The sequence below is a fragment of the Triturus cristatus genome, chromosome 5_1, assembly GCF_964204655.1.
Source record: "Triturus cristatus chromosome 5_1, aTriCri1.1, whole genome shotgun sequence".
NCBI lineage: Eukaryota > Metazoa > Chordata > Amphibia > Caudata > Salamandridae > Triturus > Triturus cristatus.
This window is the reverse complement of record NC_140587.1, coordinates 210,305,626-210,322,256: the sequence shown is the minus strand read 5'-3', so window position 1 is coordinate 210,322,256 and position 16,631 is coordinate 210,305,626. Positions and strand designations below refer to the sequence as shown.

Genomic DNA, 16,631 nt, shown 5'->3' with positions numbered 1-16,631 from the left:
CAATATGGCCACTTTATGACCCCTCTATCGTGTTTTATTTAGGTTTTTTTCATACTTTGAACCTTTCTTTCTCTCCTTCATGAGAATGCACTTTGGAATAGAAAAATGTAAGAAAAAGACGACATTTCCTGCAAAATTGTTTCTTTCTCTTTTGGATACATTTCACAGGAGAACGAATGAAAGAAAGGATAGGAAAGAGAGGGTAAGAGCCGTTTCTTGAACTCACGCTTTTAATTCAGCAAGTGAAGAGGAGCGAAACAGAGACAGAAAGAGGGGGAATAAGAAGAAGAAAGAGAGGGGGAGGCAGCTGACAGCATCGGAGCAGGAGAAGTGAACACTGTCCTTGTCTTCTCTGGGCAAGAAGGAAGAGACAGTCCTTTTCCTTCTCTGCCCACCCTGCCTGTCCCCAAAAGGCCAAGCCTTATCTATAGCCTTGGCTATTTCTGCCATCCTGGGACACATCTTTGAAATAGAAAGTAGGGGAACGGATTCTATTAAATTGAAGAAGTAGTGAAGAAATTCAAAACTCCTTCTCAGGGTTAAACTAACAAAAAAAGAAGTTGGCACAGAAACTGAAATATAAAAGAACATCTTTATTAAACTCAAAATGAGTGTGACTACGTTACCCAGAAGCCGCAGCAACTGAATGAGGCAGTCCAAAGAGAGCAGAACACTGGGGCCTTATATATGTGAGGGTTACATACTCAGCATAAAAGAAAGGGGCAGTCCTGGCTCATGCAAGCATGCAAAATGCCAATATGGACATACAATATCTGCCAAATATTAGCCAATAGGAAAACATTCAAAACAAGGCATCATGTAACCAGAACGTCCCCCTTGAGTCGTGTTTTTGCCCAACCCCATAAGTCAATCAATGACAGCACCTATAGGTCAATCAGTAACGGCAGGACATGTTTGTGTGCTTCAAAGGACAACTTGCAAAATAGGATATTGCGGCGAAAGAATACTGAAGGCCAACAAATAGTTGGGACAAGGATTAGTCAGTATAGGCAGGGATTTAGTCAGTCTGGCTAGTTCCTGGAATTGGCTTCACAACAAGGAAGGGAAGGTTATTTGACACGTGGCAGTACAAAGGGCAAAAACACTTGGTTTACCAAGCTGCCTGAGTGAAGGCAACAAAATGGCGACAGACTACAGAATGGAGTTAAAACTGAATTACCTCAGACCCTCCTTTTGCCATTACTCAGGCAAATCCTAATTCATTGCTAGGTGAGCATTTTCCATTCTACACATTTCATTTAAGCAGGTATATGTAAGCTATCAACAGGGATACAAAGAGAACAAAGCATCGAGTCATAATTAACATTCAGATAGCAGAAGAAAGTAATGACCATTATTACAAACAGGATTATCATTTTTTCACAACCCTAGGCAAAAGCAAATCCTAAAATTATTTAGCGAACCTTTTCAGGGCTCTTATGCATTTCAGTGACTATTGTATACTCAGGTGAAACAGTGGCGATCCTTATCAATGCTCTCAGGTGAAATGGGGATACTCTTCAACAGAGGATAGACCTCATTCTGCTTTAACTAAACAGAATACTACTCTAAAACAATGCCAGCAAAACAATAAGAATCAGTCTCCTAACACCCATTCTATGCAATTGCACGGGAACCGCTTGTGCAACCGTAACTATGCCAAAGTCCGTTCTAAGCCTCTCTGGTAGGCTTCTATCGTCCATCAAATCTGCTTCTGTTGTTTTCTTCCGCATTGGGCCCCTTCATTCAGGCCTTCCATGAAAATAGTGCTTCTCAGTATCCGTTGGAGTGCCCTCCTGGCAAACACTCACAGCTTACTCGAAAGTCTCAATGTCTCAAGGCAGTGCACCAATATATTTCCTCTGCGGCAGGCACTACAGATATTGTGCTCTTCGTGGGTCATGGGCACAGATCATCTCGTGCAGACCCAAGTACTATTAATCGGAAAGAGCAACAGACTTTCACGCTCAGCAACACTTTCAGGCTCCAACACTCGCTATTCAGTGTCAGAGGATGTTTGGGCTGCTCTTTCATTTAATTTTCCTTTCATCATGTAGTTCCTTAGATCCTCCGGTGTACTGCCCTTCCGTTGGAGCAAAGAAAAGAGAGGGGGGGGTGGCCAAAACTCAGGCCAAGGGGCTCAAGGGACTGCACACTGTCAGAGGTTACCAGCACATGACAGGTAGAAAACTGAAGCCTCAAACCAGCTCTGCCATTAACAACAGGGATCCTTTTTTTTCGCTCTTTTACACTGAAACTCTGGTTTTGTGATGTCCAACGCCGTCTGATGGAGCAAGTACGATGCTTTGGTGATACCATTGATGGCGCGCTGGTGATCGCTGTCCAGCCTTGCTACTTTCTGGGTGCTGGGACTGTAGGGCCAAGACGTCCGTCTTTCATCTGTAGCTGTCACTGATGGGAATTAGGCTTAAATCAGTGTTCTGCAGGTTATTATGACTTAATTCCCGCAGAATCTAGTGACGTAGGAAATGTGACACAGTTGTTAGTTTCCCTCAGTTTAGTATAAAGTTCATTGTATTTAACAATGGGACTGCAAGCAGGTGGCCTACAATCTGCAAGGGAGTGACCATACGCCATAGGACAACTCTGGTCTAGAATACACTGTCATTCTCAAAGGCAGTACTTCTAGTCTCTTCAATTTGGGTACCCTTCATTATCCTCTGCCATCTGAGGGTAGATAATTACATGGGAATTCTATCACATGGTGGCATTGCCTAATGGGGTAAACATTTTTTATTTTTTTTTATTCTTTTTTTCATTGATTAAGTCTAGGTGTTCCTAAATTCCTTATCTAGAACACCTCAAAAGAGAAATCACATGATACAGATTATCAGGGACATGTAGATACCTGTAACACTGGACAACCTGGGTCTAGTGCTGAGTCAACAAAGATAAACAAAAGGCATATCTACTACGGTCTTTACTCATAGACCGCCCTGGGGTACCGACGGAGAGAGCGGGGCCCCCTTCCCTGAGTAGAAACCAGGTTGAGGTGAGGGTATCACCCAGAATTGTAGGGTACCCGGTTTTGATATCCACGGAGTTCAACCGGTGGTAGGAATGTCTGTAATACAATAAATATTTTTACACTTTCACTTTTTCATAGTAGCAGCAAAATTGAGGTCCTGATGAATGCCCTTGATACTATTTAGATCCCAGTGGGCAGAAACATGTCGACCAGATACTATGGACAATGAGCATAATGACGATGTATTTATGCTAAATTGCCATTTTGCTTTTTAATTTTGGCAGAGGTACTCTATTGATTAAAGTACTTTTGAGTTTCTCTAGCCATTTTTTTTTATTTTTTTATTTACACTTTTTTGATTTAGTGCTGCACTTTTTTGAACCCCTCTCACGCGAAGGAGAATTCACCTTTTCGTCATATCTGGTGGAGATCTGATTACAACCCTTGTATGCCACCTCTCTTTACTCGCGATCAGGTCGTTCCATCTAGACCTGGTGCGGTGTATCAAGAGAAACAGACCCAGATGATGACAACACACTGACTCCTCGGTGATTGATGGGTTCTGTTCCCTAAAGGGTTCTTCTCTAACTAGAGATGTCGGAACTAGTAGATATGCCTTTTGTTTATCTTTGTTGACTCAGCACTAGACCCAGGTTGTCCAGTGTTACAGTGATTCGGTTAAGGGGATTCACAACCTGCTGGTCTTTAAAATCTCTCCCTTGGACCTTCTCCCACGTTTTCTTGTTGTTACTACATGTAGATACCTCCCTTTAATAACTGTGCATCAGGTGCACTATGCAATACACAGGCTAATAATCAAATGTGGAAACAAAAGACAAGAACTGGAGAGTCCTGGTATTTCCATGATTTAGAACACATCTGATCCCACCGAAAATTAAAGAAGCAGGAACAAAAGGGTAAAAAACCAAATTAAAATAGTCATTGAAATTTTGTCATGTTCAAAAAAATAAATGTAAGGTATTTCCTATTGAGGTGGAAAACTTGTCTTACTATAGTATTGAGTCAGTTAACCAGTCCATCACTACCCTGACAGTCAGACTGGAAAACATTGAAGTAGGCCTAAAGAAAATTCTTAAAAACCAGTCTGGTCATACAAAAAGGTAATTATACATAATATGGGGGTCCCTGGTACATTACTACAGCCTGGAAATGTGAACCTGAACAATACACCAATAATAATAAAAGGGCTGACTGGTGAAAGGAATTCGAAAAAGAGAAATCAGACTAGGACATAGCTAAAATCCCCAATAACTAGGCACAATGCAACATCAATCAGGGGAGAAGCGGCAAAAGAAAAATCTATAGGAAGAATGAAAAATTACTCGGGTGATAGTCAAGTTTGTGACACAATACCAAGAGTATGGGTGATACACAAAAGTCGAAATAGCACACAAATTTTAACTCTACCGCTGGCCCCTACACCATATACGGTAATCTCAGCTAATGTTCCAGTTCCTCATAACACCATGTCATGTACTTTATGCACTATGAACCTGCAGCCCATAACCCAATATTCGGGCCTGCTTAATTTGTCAGGCTTAAAATGAAAATTACACTTTTTTACTTTCCTAACCCTCCGTTTGACAGCTGGTCACCAGTTAGTGGTGACCGGCTGTCAAATATAACTTACTGTGTCGCTTCTGACACACAGGACCAGTAGGAACAATTCATAGAAGGACAAAATGCAAAGACATGGAAAACACACAAATATTTTGTTTTGTTTTTAAAGAAGTCATACAAAAAAAAATCATCTTGTTTCAACCTACTGCTGATACTTTACATAACACACAAAATATCAATTGTAACCAACCATCTTAAATTAAGGCAACTACATGGACAGTATTTTCAAAAGCAAAAATATGAATGTATCACCCCCTTTGAGGCCCTGATTTGAGCGAGGCCATGCAGGAATGCACTTCTCGACCTTGCACAGTCCTCCAAGAGCTAAGAATAACACCTCAGCAGAACTTTCTGGGCTGCTATCCAGCCTCTGCCAGCATTCCTGGTCCCCGCCACTTTTCAAGGTTCCTATAGTGTGCAAGCATTAATGTCTTCTTGTCAGAGAAGCATTTCCAAGCAATGGTTTCTCCATCTGTTTACACTCACTCCTAACTCCCACCTTACTGACCTCAAGGTCAAAATCTGCCTCGCGTTCTGTGCTCCTCAGCCCTGTCTCTCTCCTCACCCTGAAGCTTGTCACAGACAAAAAAAAAATTCCTAACTCTTCCTAACCTGCAATAACTGACCCTTTTTAAAAACACATGTTATATATATTACTTCTTTTAGGGGCTTCAATTTATTTCTATTCTTAAATTATTAAAACATTTACTGTGAACAACTCACAAAACATAATAACATAACATACTAGCTTTAGAACAATTGTTTGTTACTACCCTATGCAACGGTACTTAGTTCATCAACCTTAAAAGGATGAACGTCTCAGTAGGTATAGCTAGAGTTAGAACCTTCAATCTTGATATTAAACCCAAACCTCTGCACTGGGCACATTGGCTCACTGAGACATTAAAGGCAACCTCAAATGGGAACAACCTGCAAATTTGTATTATACCTAAATATATGCATTTACTGAAGCCTAAGGCACTTTAAAGCTATTGTAAAGGGCAAGAATGCTGTTAAATAGTCTATTTTACCCAATTTCGACTTTGATATTTGGGGCACTTGAAAATAAATATCCTATAATTGTGCTACATATTAATCATCCTCAGAATGTTCTTTACAATCTTAATGCCAGAGAACGGCCAATAGATTCTCCATATTCGTAAATATGTCTTCTATTTACAAGATATTTCCGAGCAATCTCTTCAGCCCACAACCCTGTTATAGTCGCCTTACAATGTGCAATTTTTGCTTCCATTACAGATATCTGCATTGAGTTATCCTTTTTTGTTAATGCTTTAGCGAGCCCTACTTCCGCTACCTTTAATTGCTCATAAAGCTCCCCCATTTGAGACCGTAATTTATTTTGATGGTATAAACCGAATTTTATCGCTTCTCCTCTAAAGCAGGCCTTAAATGTGTCCCAAACTATTACAATATTGGCCGTACCTAAATTAATATTAAAGAACTCTGTCAGCCACTCCGTCATGTGAATTCTATATTGTTCATCAAGACAGAGCTTCCTATCAAATGAAAAACTTCTTGAAGTACTTATCGCCTTTAAAATTGAGCATTCAATTAAAATAGGAGAATGATCCGATGTGACTCTAGGGAAAGTCTGTATCCTTATCTGGCTGTGAATGGTTAAAGACGTAAAAAAATAGTCTAGCCGGACAAGTTTCTTATGTGGTGCAGAGTAGTAGGTATATCCTGGAAGGGTAGGGTAATTTTAACTCCAAATATCAACCAGGCCATGATCATTAACTAGATTATATAGGGCCTTAAAGACTCATGGTTTCCGTCCCTAATAATGTTCTAAACCTGCCATTAGTTCCATAGTATTCAAGTTAATATTCAAGTCTCCACATAAGATTAACGGAACTCTCCAATTAGCAAGCTCTATATTTAATGATTCCAGGACTTCAGCCTCATCCGCGTTGGATCCATATATTGAGCAGATTGTGAGAACCCTACCTCGTACTATGAACTCTGATATAGCCCATCTACCCCATTTATCAGCTAATTTACGGCCCGCTATACAATATCCGGGTCTGGAAAGAATCATAACCCCTCTGGTGTTATTAGTTTGTTGGGAAGCGACATTCAACGTATAACCCAAGTCTGCTACAAGTGACCTATTATCCCAAGACAAATGTGTTTCTTGCAGACATAAAATATCTGGTTGGATAAAACGAATTTCCGCAGCTATTCTCCGTCTTTTATTGCCGCAATTAAGCCCAGATACATTGAAAGAACAAATGTTAATGCTGCGAGACATAGAAAATTAATCTCAAAATCAAGATCTTCAGATCAATATTAGCACTTCCTAAATGGTAATTCAACAAAATTGAATTCTTAATAACATAAGTACACCAGACAAAAATATCCTTTTCATTTCTGTCACTTGGAACACCATGGAGTTTCTTCCTTTACTCCCAGCCCTACCCCTAACCCACCACCTTCCCCAGCACCTCTTACACCTCCCCAACCTCGTATCCCCACCCCCACCCCCCAAAAACCCCTTCCCCCCTCCCTTAATCAAGGCTTTAGGACACAGTCCTATAGATGGAGATGAGCATCGACCCCCTCTGTCGGCTCCCACAGCTCTATCTAAAAAAAAAGATTAAAAAATATAGAAGAAACCCCTCCCTGCCATGCAGAACCTGAGTCTATCTTAATCATTGACCTTCAGTCCTCAAGCCTGAACAAAGGATGAACAGAAAAGATAAATAATAATATAATAGAGGTAAGCTAGCACATATCAATAATCCTGTAGCTAAGCTCAGCATCCGCTGACTAATATACAGATGTTTTATGTGGACATTGAGAAAAAAAAACTCCATTTAAGAATCCTTCAGAAGTTGTAAGTACTCCTTAGCAGACGCAACGCTAGTGAAAAATCTCGATTTTTCTTTATATATCACTTTAAGTTTTGCAGGATTCATAATATACGCCTGAGCGCCCTTTTTTTTAAATTGATCCACCAGTTGTCGCAACTGCCAGCGAATATCCATTGTATGTTTAGAATAATCAGGTACGGTAAAAAAAGGGAATCCTTCAGCCACAGATTGACTATTTGGGCGTGTTTGCAAATAGACATCTTCTCTGGCACGAAAACTGTTGAAAGCTATAAGAATTGGTCTAGGTCTAGATCCAGTTAAATTCTGTCCAAAACGAGATTGAGTATTAAACGGGAATCTATGAGCCCTTTCAATTTCCCGGTCCCAATCCCATTTACTCAAACTTGGAAACGCTTTCTGAAAAAGGTCCACTACAAATTTCCGTGGATCTTGTCCTTCGTTGCCTTCAGGAATCTGCATTATTCTTAAATTGTTGCGTCGAGAGCGATTTTCCATATCGGCCAGTCGCCAAAGTACATCCTCTTTATTGCTACTCAAAGTCTCGGTGGCCGTTTTTTGTTTAATCAGTTCATCCTCAATATTGGAAATTCTGGTTTCAGCTTCTGTAAATCGTTCTCCAAAATCCGACTGTGCTTTAACCAACCTTCTGATCGATCCCTGTAGCTTCCGACAAGAGTTTTAAATTTTTTGGCTCTCTAATGCCGTCTTGTCCATGTGACTCAAGATAGTCTGATATATTGTAGCAAGAGTAATATCCCCCACTTGATCATCTTGAGAGCCAATCTCTACCTTAGATGTATCTCCTCGACCTCTTACAGTGGCCGGGGTATCCTCCTCCCCAAGCTCACCGCTGACATTCACCTCATCTTCATATGAATCGCACTCACCCTCAATGAGCATTTGTTTCCAATATTGCGCAGCCAACTCTTCACATGAAGGGGCAGAATTCTCTGAGACTGAATAAATATCCCCAGACTCGAACTCCGAAAATATAGCCATAGCGGACTTTTCAGGGATCAAGCTTTCATTCACCATTTCTGCCTCAAAAGATATTAACCGGCTGCCTTCCTTTTCCTTTAGTTCGATATGAGACAGCGTTTTTGATACATTGTCATCTCCTGTTCCCTTCTCATTTAATAAGTTAACTGCAGCCAAAGCATCAGACCGTGGTGTTATAAAAGCGTTATCTGGTTGGAGCTCATTGGTCATCATACCTTGACGTTTTTGCTCTGCAGTAGAGAACAAAGTCACTATGGTTTGTTTAGCTTTCCCGGCAGAAGCCCCAGCTTTAGGGTTTGCAACAGTATCCCTCTCACCTTCTTTAGTTGCAGCGATAGAATGCCCGGTCTTTACTTCTTGACCACGAGTTTTCCGTAAATGCTTCGGGGCCATTGCTGCTCTCTTCGGCCGGTCAGAATCAGTACTGGCAAAGTGCTCGCCGCGTAGCCGAGTCGCAGCACCTGTGAAGGTTACCGCCCACCAAGCTCTCCGCAGTTTCAGCAGCGCGGCCACTACATCCAGCATCAGCGTCAACGTCGGTGTCGTCAACGTCGGTGTCAGCGTTTCGGCGTGTCGGGATCAAAAGGTAAGGCGAGGGGGCTAATTTTCTCCAAAATCCATTCAAAAACGTCCGTTCTCAAAGTCAGGTAGCACAGAGCAGCATATCATAGAGCTGTGGGTCAGAGGAGGATCAGCTCAAGCAGCCGACACAAACGCTCGCGCAGGCGCCATCTTGCGACTTCTCGATTGAATCCGAAATTACAGGATCAATCTGGGGTGGTCCGGGAAGCTCCGTCAACAATTTTAGAAATATTTCATCAATTTTACTCGGAACTTTACACTCAGCAATCAAATTCTATCACAGTTCAGATACCGGACGCCGCTATATTAAATCAATTAACTGATATCGAGGCAGATGTTTTGGATAGTCCTTTTACTATGGATGAACTAAAGAGTGCTGTCAGAAATATACCGAATGGAAAAGCAGCTGGTCCTGATTTTATTCCTGGGGAAGTTTACAAATGTTTCTTTGAACCATTGAAGAATGTGATGTTAGAAACGTTCAGGATGGCACAAACTGGAACAGCTCCAAATACATGGAATGACGCCTCTATTGTTGTATTCAGTAAAAAAGGGAAGCCCCCGGAGTTACCTGGATCCTACCGGCCAATATCCTTGCTTAATTGCGATAGTAAGCTATACTCCAAAATGATTGCGAATCGTTTATCTAAGGTTATATCTTCATTAGTAACAACAAATCAGCATGGTTTCATACCAAAAAGAGGTACGGTCTCTCATATTAACAAAGTTATTACTTTATTTGATTTCGCAGACGCGGAAAAGAGGGACTTAGCATTGATACTGCTTGATGCAGAAAAAGCTTTTGACCGCGTAGAGTGGGTCTATCTATGGGAAGTGATGAGAAGGATGGGTTTTGGAAAAGCTTTATTAACGGCAATCCAGGTTTTATATCATGCTCCAAATGCCAGGATTGCTGCTATGGGTCTAAAATCTGAAAAGATTAATATAACCAGAGGCACACGACAAGGGTGTCCCTGTTCTCCTCTGCTTTTTGCATTATATATTCATCCTTTTATTATTAGTTTACAGAACTCTCCTCATGTTAAACCTTTTTTTGTTACAGGTATTTCATATACAGTATTTGCATATGCGGACGACATAGCCATAGTGACAATTGATCCTAGGGAGGCAATAGGGGAGATTGAATTATTAGCTAAAGATTTTGGAGCTATGTCTGGGTATAAATTAAATTCTGCAAAAACCCAAGTTTTGTGCACAAAGAATATACAATTTAATGATTTTCGGGTTACAGAGGAGGTTATTTATTTAGGTATTAAAATTAAAACCCAAATGCAAGAGATCATTGATAGTAATTGGAAGGAGATTATATTTCAAATTAAGCACTCATTAGATAGATGGAGCAGACTTCAACTATCAATAATAGGAAGGGGAAGGGGGAATATCATTAAGATGATTATCCTTGCCAAGATTCTATATTTATTTCGAAGTATCCCATTGGAATTTTCATTCAAACATATACAGCAATTACAAGATATCTGTGGGAAATTTTTTTGGGCTCCGGGTAAAGTTCGAAGAGCTATGAAATGGTTGACGCTACCGGAAGAAAGAGGAGGTCGTGGCCTGCCTGACTTTTTAAGTTATTATTATATATGTTTTTTACAAAAAATGAGCTATATATTGACAGGGGAGCCTCCAAAAAATGAAGCGGATGCCCCATCTAATTTTTTTTCTACTATTGGGAGAACAGGCAAAAGGATGTTTATTAAAGGAACTTGAGGGCAATTATTACAAGCATACCCGATTTAAGGTATTGGCCTCAGCATTCAAAGTATGGAGAAACGTCAAGAAAATGATTAAATTGGGTAAAATTACATATTATACCCCTTTTGAAGCTGATAAAATACTCCCTTCCGTTTTTTGGGACAATAATGCAAAGTTATGGATTAGAAAAGGGATCTCCAAAATTGGTGATCTATATGATAATAAAGCAAAGTTGGTAACATATGCAGAATTGGTAGACAAATATCAGCTGCCACAGGCGTCGTTTTTTAAATATCTTCAAGTTCGTGATTTTTGCCTGAAAAATCAGATAGAGACTCTCCCTAATAATTTAATAGAGGGGATCCGTCTTCAAAAAAGGATTGGCCCACTCTATTCAATTTTGATGGAATATAGATATGATGATATTCAAAAATATAATCAGTATTGGATAAATCAGCTAGGAGATCCCCAAATCGATATTTTGGAATCTTTATCTTTTGCTAAAAAGATTTGCTTGGCCGCTAATTTAAAAGCACAAGTTTATAAGACGGTCTTCAGGCTATACTATACTCCTAAACGTATGGCAACCTGGGGAGATAAACATAATGGGAAATGTTTTCGATGTGGGGATCCGGAAGCTGATATGTTGCATATTTTTTTCAATTGTACAAAATTGTCGCATTTTTTGAATAATGTTGAAATATTTATGTCACTGGTATTGTTATGCCCTTTTAAGATCTCCTCTACACTTATGTTATTGGGAATTTGTCAAAAAACATATAGTCATTCTGTTTTAAAAGAACATAGGTACTTCTTATTCCTTGCAATGACTGTTGCTCATTTATGTATCGCTACGGGATGGCTATCACCTGAGCCCCCGACTTTTGAATTCTGGAGAGCCAAGCTGTATCGTATTTACGAAATTGAATCGAATTTGTATGCGCTTAAGGGCGCTCGGAAGAAACGTATTGGATTGTAAATCTGGGGAGCGCTTACAAATGTTTTGGAGGCGGATGTACACCGCAGTATTTGAGATTAGGTTCTTTTTCTTCTTTTCTTTTTAATTGATTTATGTATTCTGATTTTTAATTTGACTTTTCATGGCTAAGATATGTACGTGTATATCATTGGAACTGTCATGGAAATAAAAAAATATATAAAAAAAAAAGAATGTTCTTTACAGATTGCAGATATTGGACATTAGAGATATCTCTTGCAAATCCTTTAGAAAAATGAGTTTTTTTAAGCCTGCGCCAAGTGAAATTCCATATACAAATGTCCTCATTATGCAGTACAACACAACTTAAATTAAATTATAATGCTAGGAGGTCACAGTATGAGTATTAAGGTTTATAAATAGTATAAAAATGAATTTAGAAGCACTTATTTTTAATAATTATTTTTCATAATTAATAATTATTTTTGATAAACCCAATCATTTTTGATAATTTCACATATAAAAGCAAGCTGCATCCCTTGCCTATCATTATAGATGCATTCATTTATAAGCCTTATCACAGAAGCTTAACTTAAAACATGACAACAAAATTTTTCTTCGCCACTTTTTTTTTTTTTTAACAGAACAATTAGAACCAAAAATATTCTTATAAAAATGCTTAAAGAGAGGAAACCCTTAATTGAAATGTCTTCCTGTAATACAAAATAATGAACCTTAGTTTTGGAACCTTTTTAAAACAACATTTTGAAATGCAAAGATTCGCCCGTGTTCAATTGAGGGCGAAGTCCTGGCTGAGTAAACATTCCGGTCTATTAGAGCTGCTTGCTTAGCGACAATAAAAGCTTGTCTCTCAGTGTTGTAACATGAGCACGGTGGCAGTCTTTTTCAAACTAAGACATATCAATGCGTGTTGCGTTTGAGTTCAGCAAAAATTTACTTCAGCTGAAGTATTTGCTTTGTAAATATCTAATACAATGTATGTAAGTAAAAAATACTATAAGTTTATTTTTCTACAAAACACACAGTTTCGTTTTTGAGGCCATTGTATTCCTAGTGAATGGACATTTTAATTTTATTTTTTTAAGTATTTAACAGTTTGTACATGTGCATAGTTGCTTAGATTTTTAATTAATTTCTACTTAATATTAATTAACTGACATTTTGCTTAACAGACTGAAAATATCAAGAAAAACCACAAACACACATTGAGCTCATTTCAGACATAAACAGAAAGGGGTCAAACACTCAGGACACATATATTTAACCCACAGAAACACACATTTAACCAACAGATCAACACTTAGGACAGAACCAAAGGACAGCCCACAGACTGTACTTAAACCAAACCATTTGTAAATACTAGTTGCAAGTCATATTTACAAGAAACGCTTCTTAATAGTGTTCCAAAAGACTGCAAAAAAACCAGCCCAACAGACTGCTATATGTCCAAAAAGCCAAAATACACTCCATTCATAAGATTGCACAGAACAAAGGATCCTTGTATGTATTATGTCCATATTTTAATTCCCTGGGGATACAGAATCACCAAGGAAGAAATATGTTTTTATACCTAAACCTATTTAGGTATTCCCTCATGGGAGCCGGCTAATTTAATTCACATCTCACTATGGTACCTTCAAAAACAAAAAAGCAACACATTCTTCGATGTGAGCTTGAAACAGGCATGCCAAAAAAATACTGCAGAATATGCAAGTATTTATAATCAAAGTAGTGCTTAAGGTACTCTCCGTACGTTTCACCGTTCAAATTTTATACAAAATAGAGAAAAATCTCCTCATGACCTGCCTACACAAATTGCAATTTGCATATCAATCCAATACAAATCCAAAGTTGGCCAACACAAATTCATAACGACTCTTACCAATAAAAAAGGTTGTCCAAATTCTAACTGCCAAGTTCTGAATGAACTAACGGTCTTTTTTAGAATACTCACGCCAAAAAAAAAGTTCTCAGTCAGGAGTGATATCATGTGGAGGATCAAAATCAGGAAGATCAGAAATATACTGGGCTGCAGAGACAAAGAATCCCTAGAATCTCAGTGCACAGAGTACCTCCTTAGTAGAGTCCTGTCCTGTCCTCCTCAGTAGATTTCAGTCTCCTGACAAGATTGCTCCCTCAGATAGCCACTCCTGATGAGCCTCACAGAGGGCACCAATTTGAAGAAATTCAAAACTCCTTCTCAGGGTTAAACTAACAAAAAAAAGAAGTTGGTACAGAAACTGAAATATAAAAGAACATCTTTATTAAACTCAAAATGAGTGTGACTGCGTCACCCAGAAGCCGCAGCAACTGAATGAGGCAGTCCAAAGAGAGCAGAACACTGGGGCCTTATGTATGTGAGGGTTACATACTCAGCATAAAAGAAAGGGGCAGTCCTGGCTCATGCAAGCATGCAAAATGCCAATATGGACATACAAGATCTGCCAAATATTAGCCAATAGGAAAACATTCAAAACAAGGCATCATGTAACCAGACGTCCCCCTTGAGTCGTGTTTTTGCCCAACCCCATAAGTCATCAATGACAGCACCTATAGGTCAATCAGTAACGGCAGGACATGTTTGTGTGCTTCAAAGGACAACTTGCGAAATAGGATAATGCGGAGAAAGAATACTGAAGGCCAACAAATAGTTGGGACAAGGATTAGTCAGAATAGGCAGGGATTTAGTCAGTCTGGCTAGTTCCTGGAATTGGCTTCACAACAAGGATGGGAAGGTTATTTGACACTTGGCAGTACAAAGGGCAAAAACACTCAGTTTACCAAGCTGCCTGAGTGAGGGCAACAAAATGGCGACAAAATATAGAATGGAGTTAAAACTGAATTACCTCAGTAGGGGCACGCCCACTGGGTGAGTACTTTGTGGAAGTCCACACTCAGTGAACTCAGAATTGAGCAGGGACATCTTCTCATAGAGAAAACACTTTGCTTGACTCGGAATCGGGCCCTAAGCATTTTCCTAGTCAACTGTATGATGACTTTTCCAACCAATCTAGAGTTACCACACTTTCTTACCACTAACAGATTTTTTTTCTTTTTTACCTGCTAGGGAGTCACAATATCAGGTTTTTAATATTATCCTTCACAAATATTGACTCCACAATATTATCTTGCACTGTATTGTTGTGTATGTATATTTCACCTATAGGTGTAGTGATCCTACTATAGGTTTGAAGGTCCACTGCAGGCCCTTCATAGAGCAAGGTCAATGAGGGATGATCTTGTGGTCAGCAGTCCGGAAATGCAACAGGGATGCACATGGCTTATGGGCACCAGGGGCTAAAAGAAATGCCACAAATGCAGGGCTTGTAAACACGGGGTGAACACTCTCAGAGGGGTATTGGAAGATCAGGCAAATACTGCATTTCAAAAGTGAATGTGTTGAGATGTACCTGTCCAAAACTATATATAGGAAGTACAATTCTAAAGGTTTATCTGCGAATATCCCGGCATGTCCGGGCAATCATAAACAAAGACCAGGCATATCCTGTAGCAAGGCACTTTGAAGAAGTACATGGAAGTAGGATAGAGGACCTCACCTACTTTGCATTAGATCAAGTGCCAAACAGAATAATAGGAGGCAATACGGAACGCTGCTTGAGGCAATTGGAATCTAAACATATTCTTAGATTCTATACTAAAGTTCCAGCATGATTGAATATAGAAGAGGATCTTTATATTCATTTATGAGAAAAATGTAATATGATAAAAAAAATAACTCTTAAAATTGGAGACAGTCTGAAGAACCATATGGAATGAGATTAAAATGAGTTTTGGATTAGTAATACTATTATTGGTGTTAGTTTTAGGATACTGAGCACTTTATATAATTATTAATTTGTAAGTCCTTATAGCAGCTAATTTTAAATAACAATGAAAGACTATAGGTAGGATTCTTTATTTTGATTTTGCACGTTGCAGTGTACACTGCATGCCAAATTGCACTTTAGATAAATGGGCACTTGCCCCTAATTATCCTAGTGTATATGCATCATACAAAGGTCATGTTATGTTCAAATGAACTTTGAGTAATTTTGCACATTGCTATTTGAACATATGCACTTTAGGCAGTTTTGCACAATAACATTTAGCAGATTACACATTGTGTAACCATGTGCAGTAAAATACTGGCCAGCACAGTGGGCTGTTAAAGACAGAATTGGATGCAAACATGCCAAATTGAACTTTGCATTTTGCCTTTTAGAGAAATGGGCACTTGCCCCTAATTATCTTAGTGTATATGAATTGTACATAGGTTAAGTTATGTTCAAATGAACTTTGCGTAATTTTGCACTTTGCTATATGAATATATGCACTTTAGGCAAGATCACACAATGTGTAACTCAGTGCGATAAAATACTGGCCGGCACAGGGGCTGTTACAGATTAAGTTGGATGCAGTAATGCGTTGTGTACAAAAGTTCAGAATGGGACAATATGCTGCTAAGTGTGAAAATAGTCATCAATTATAATGTACTTCACTTGAATTGATTGTTTTATTTAAACTTTTTAATTTTGCAATTCATTCCACTTTATTTCATTTGGTTTAATCTGATTGCCAGACAATATTGCATGTAAGAGTGGGCAGGTTGATCTTACCAAATGATTGAAGGAGGAATGTTACATTGTACCACATGTTTGTCCAAAATTAGTTGCACTGTCACTTTTATCTCGGTGATATAAAAAGACCAAAATTGCAGCATGCATTCATTGGGAAACAGGCCACGGAGAGCGTCGAAACGCGTCACCTCTAGCCACAATAAAAGCCATTGTAAAAGCGAGCCCGAGCTTGTTGGAGCTTGTTTCAGAACAGTGAACGGGTTTATTGAAATATGTATTCCACCTATTGGATTGTTTGTAAGCAG

At 39.1% G+C, this 16,631-nt stretch overlaps 1 long non-coding RNA gene across 1 annotated transcript in view; it reads right to left on the bottom strand.

Moving 5' to 3' along the window:
- Positions 1–573: 573 nt before the first annotated feature.
- The window catches only part of LOC146830647 (uncharacterized), a 42,386-nt gene continuing 26,328 nt past the window's right edge, over positions 574–16,631 (bottom strand). The window contains exon 3 of the long non-coding RNA XR_014961181.1: positions 574–2,474. This is a non-coding gene — a long non-coding RNA (uncharacterized LOC146830647). The remainder of the gene's footprint in view (positions 2,475–16,631) is intronic.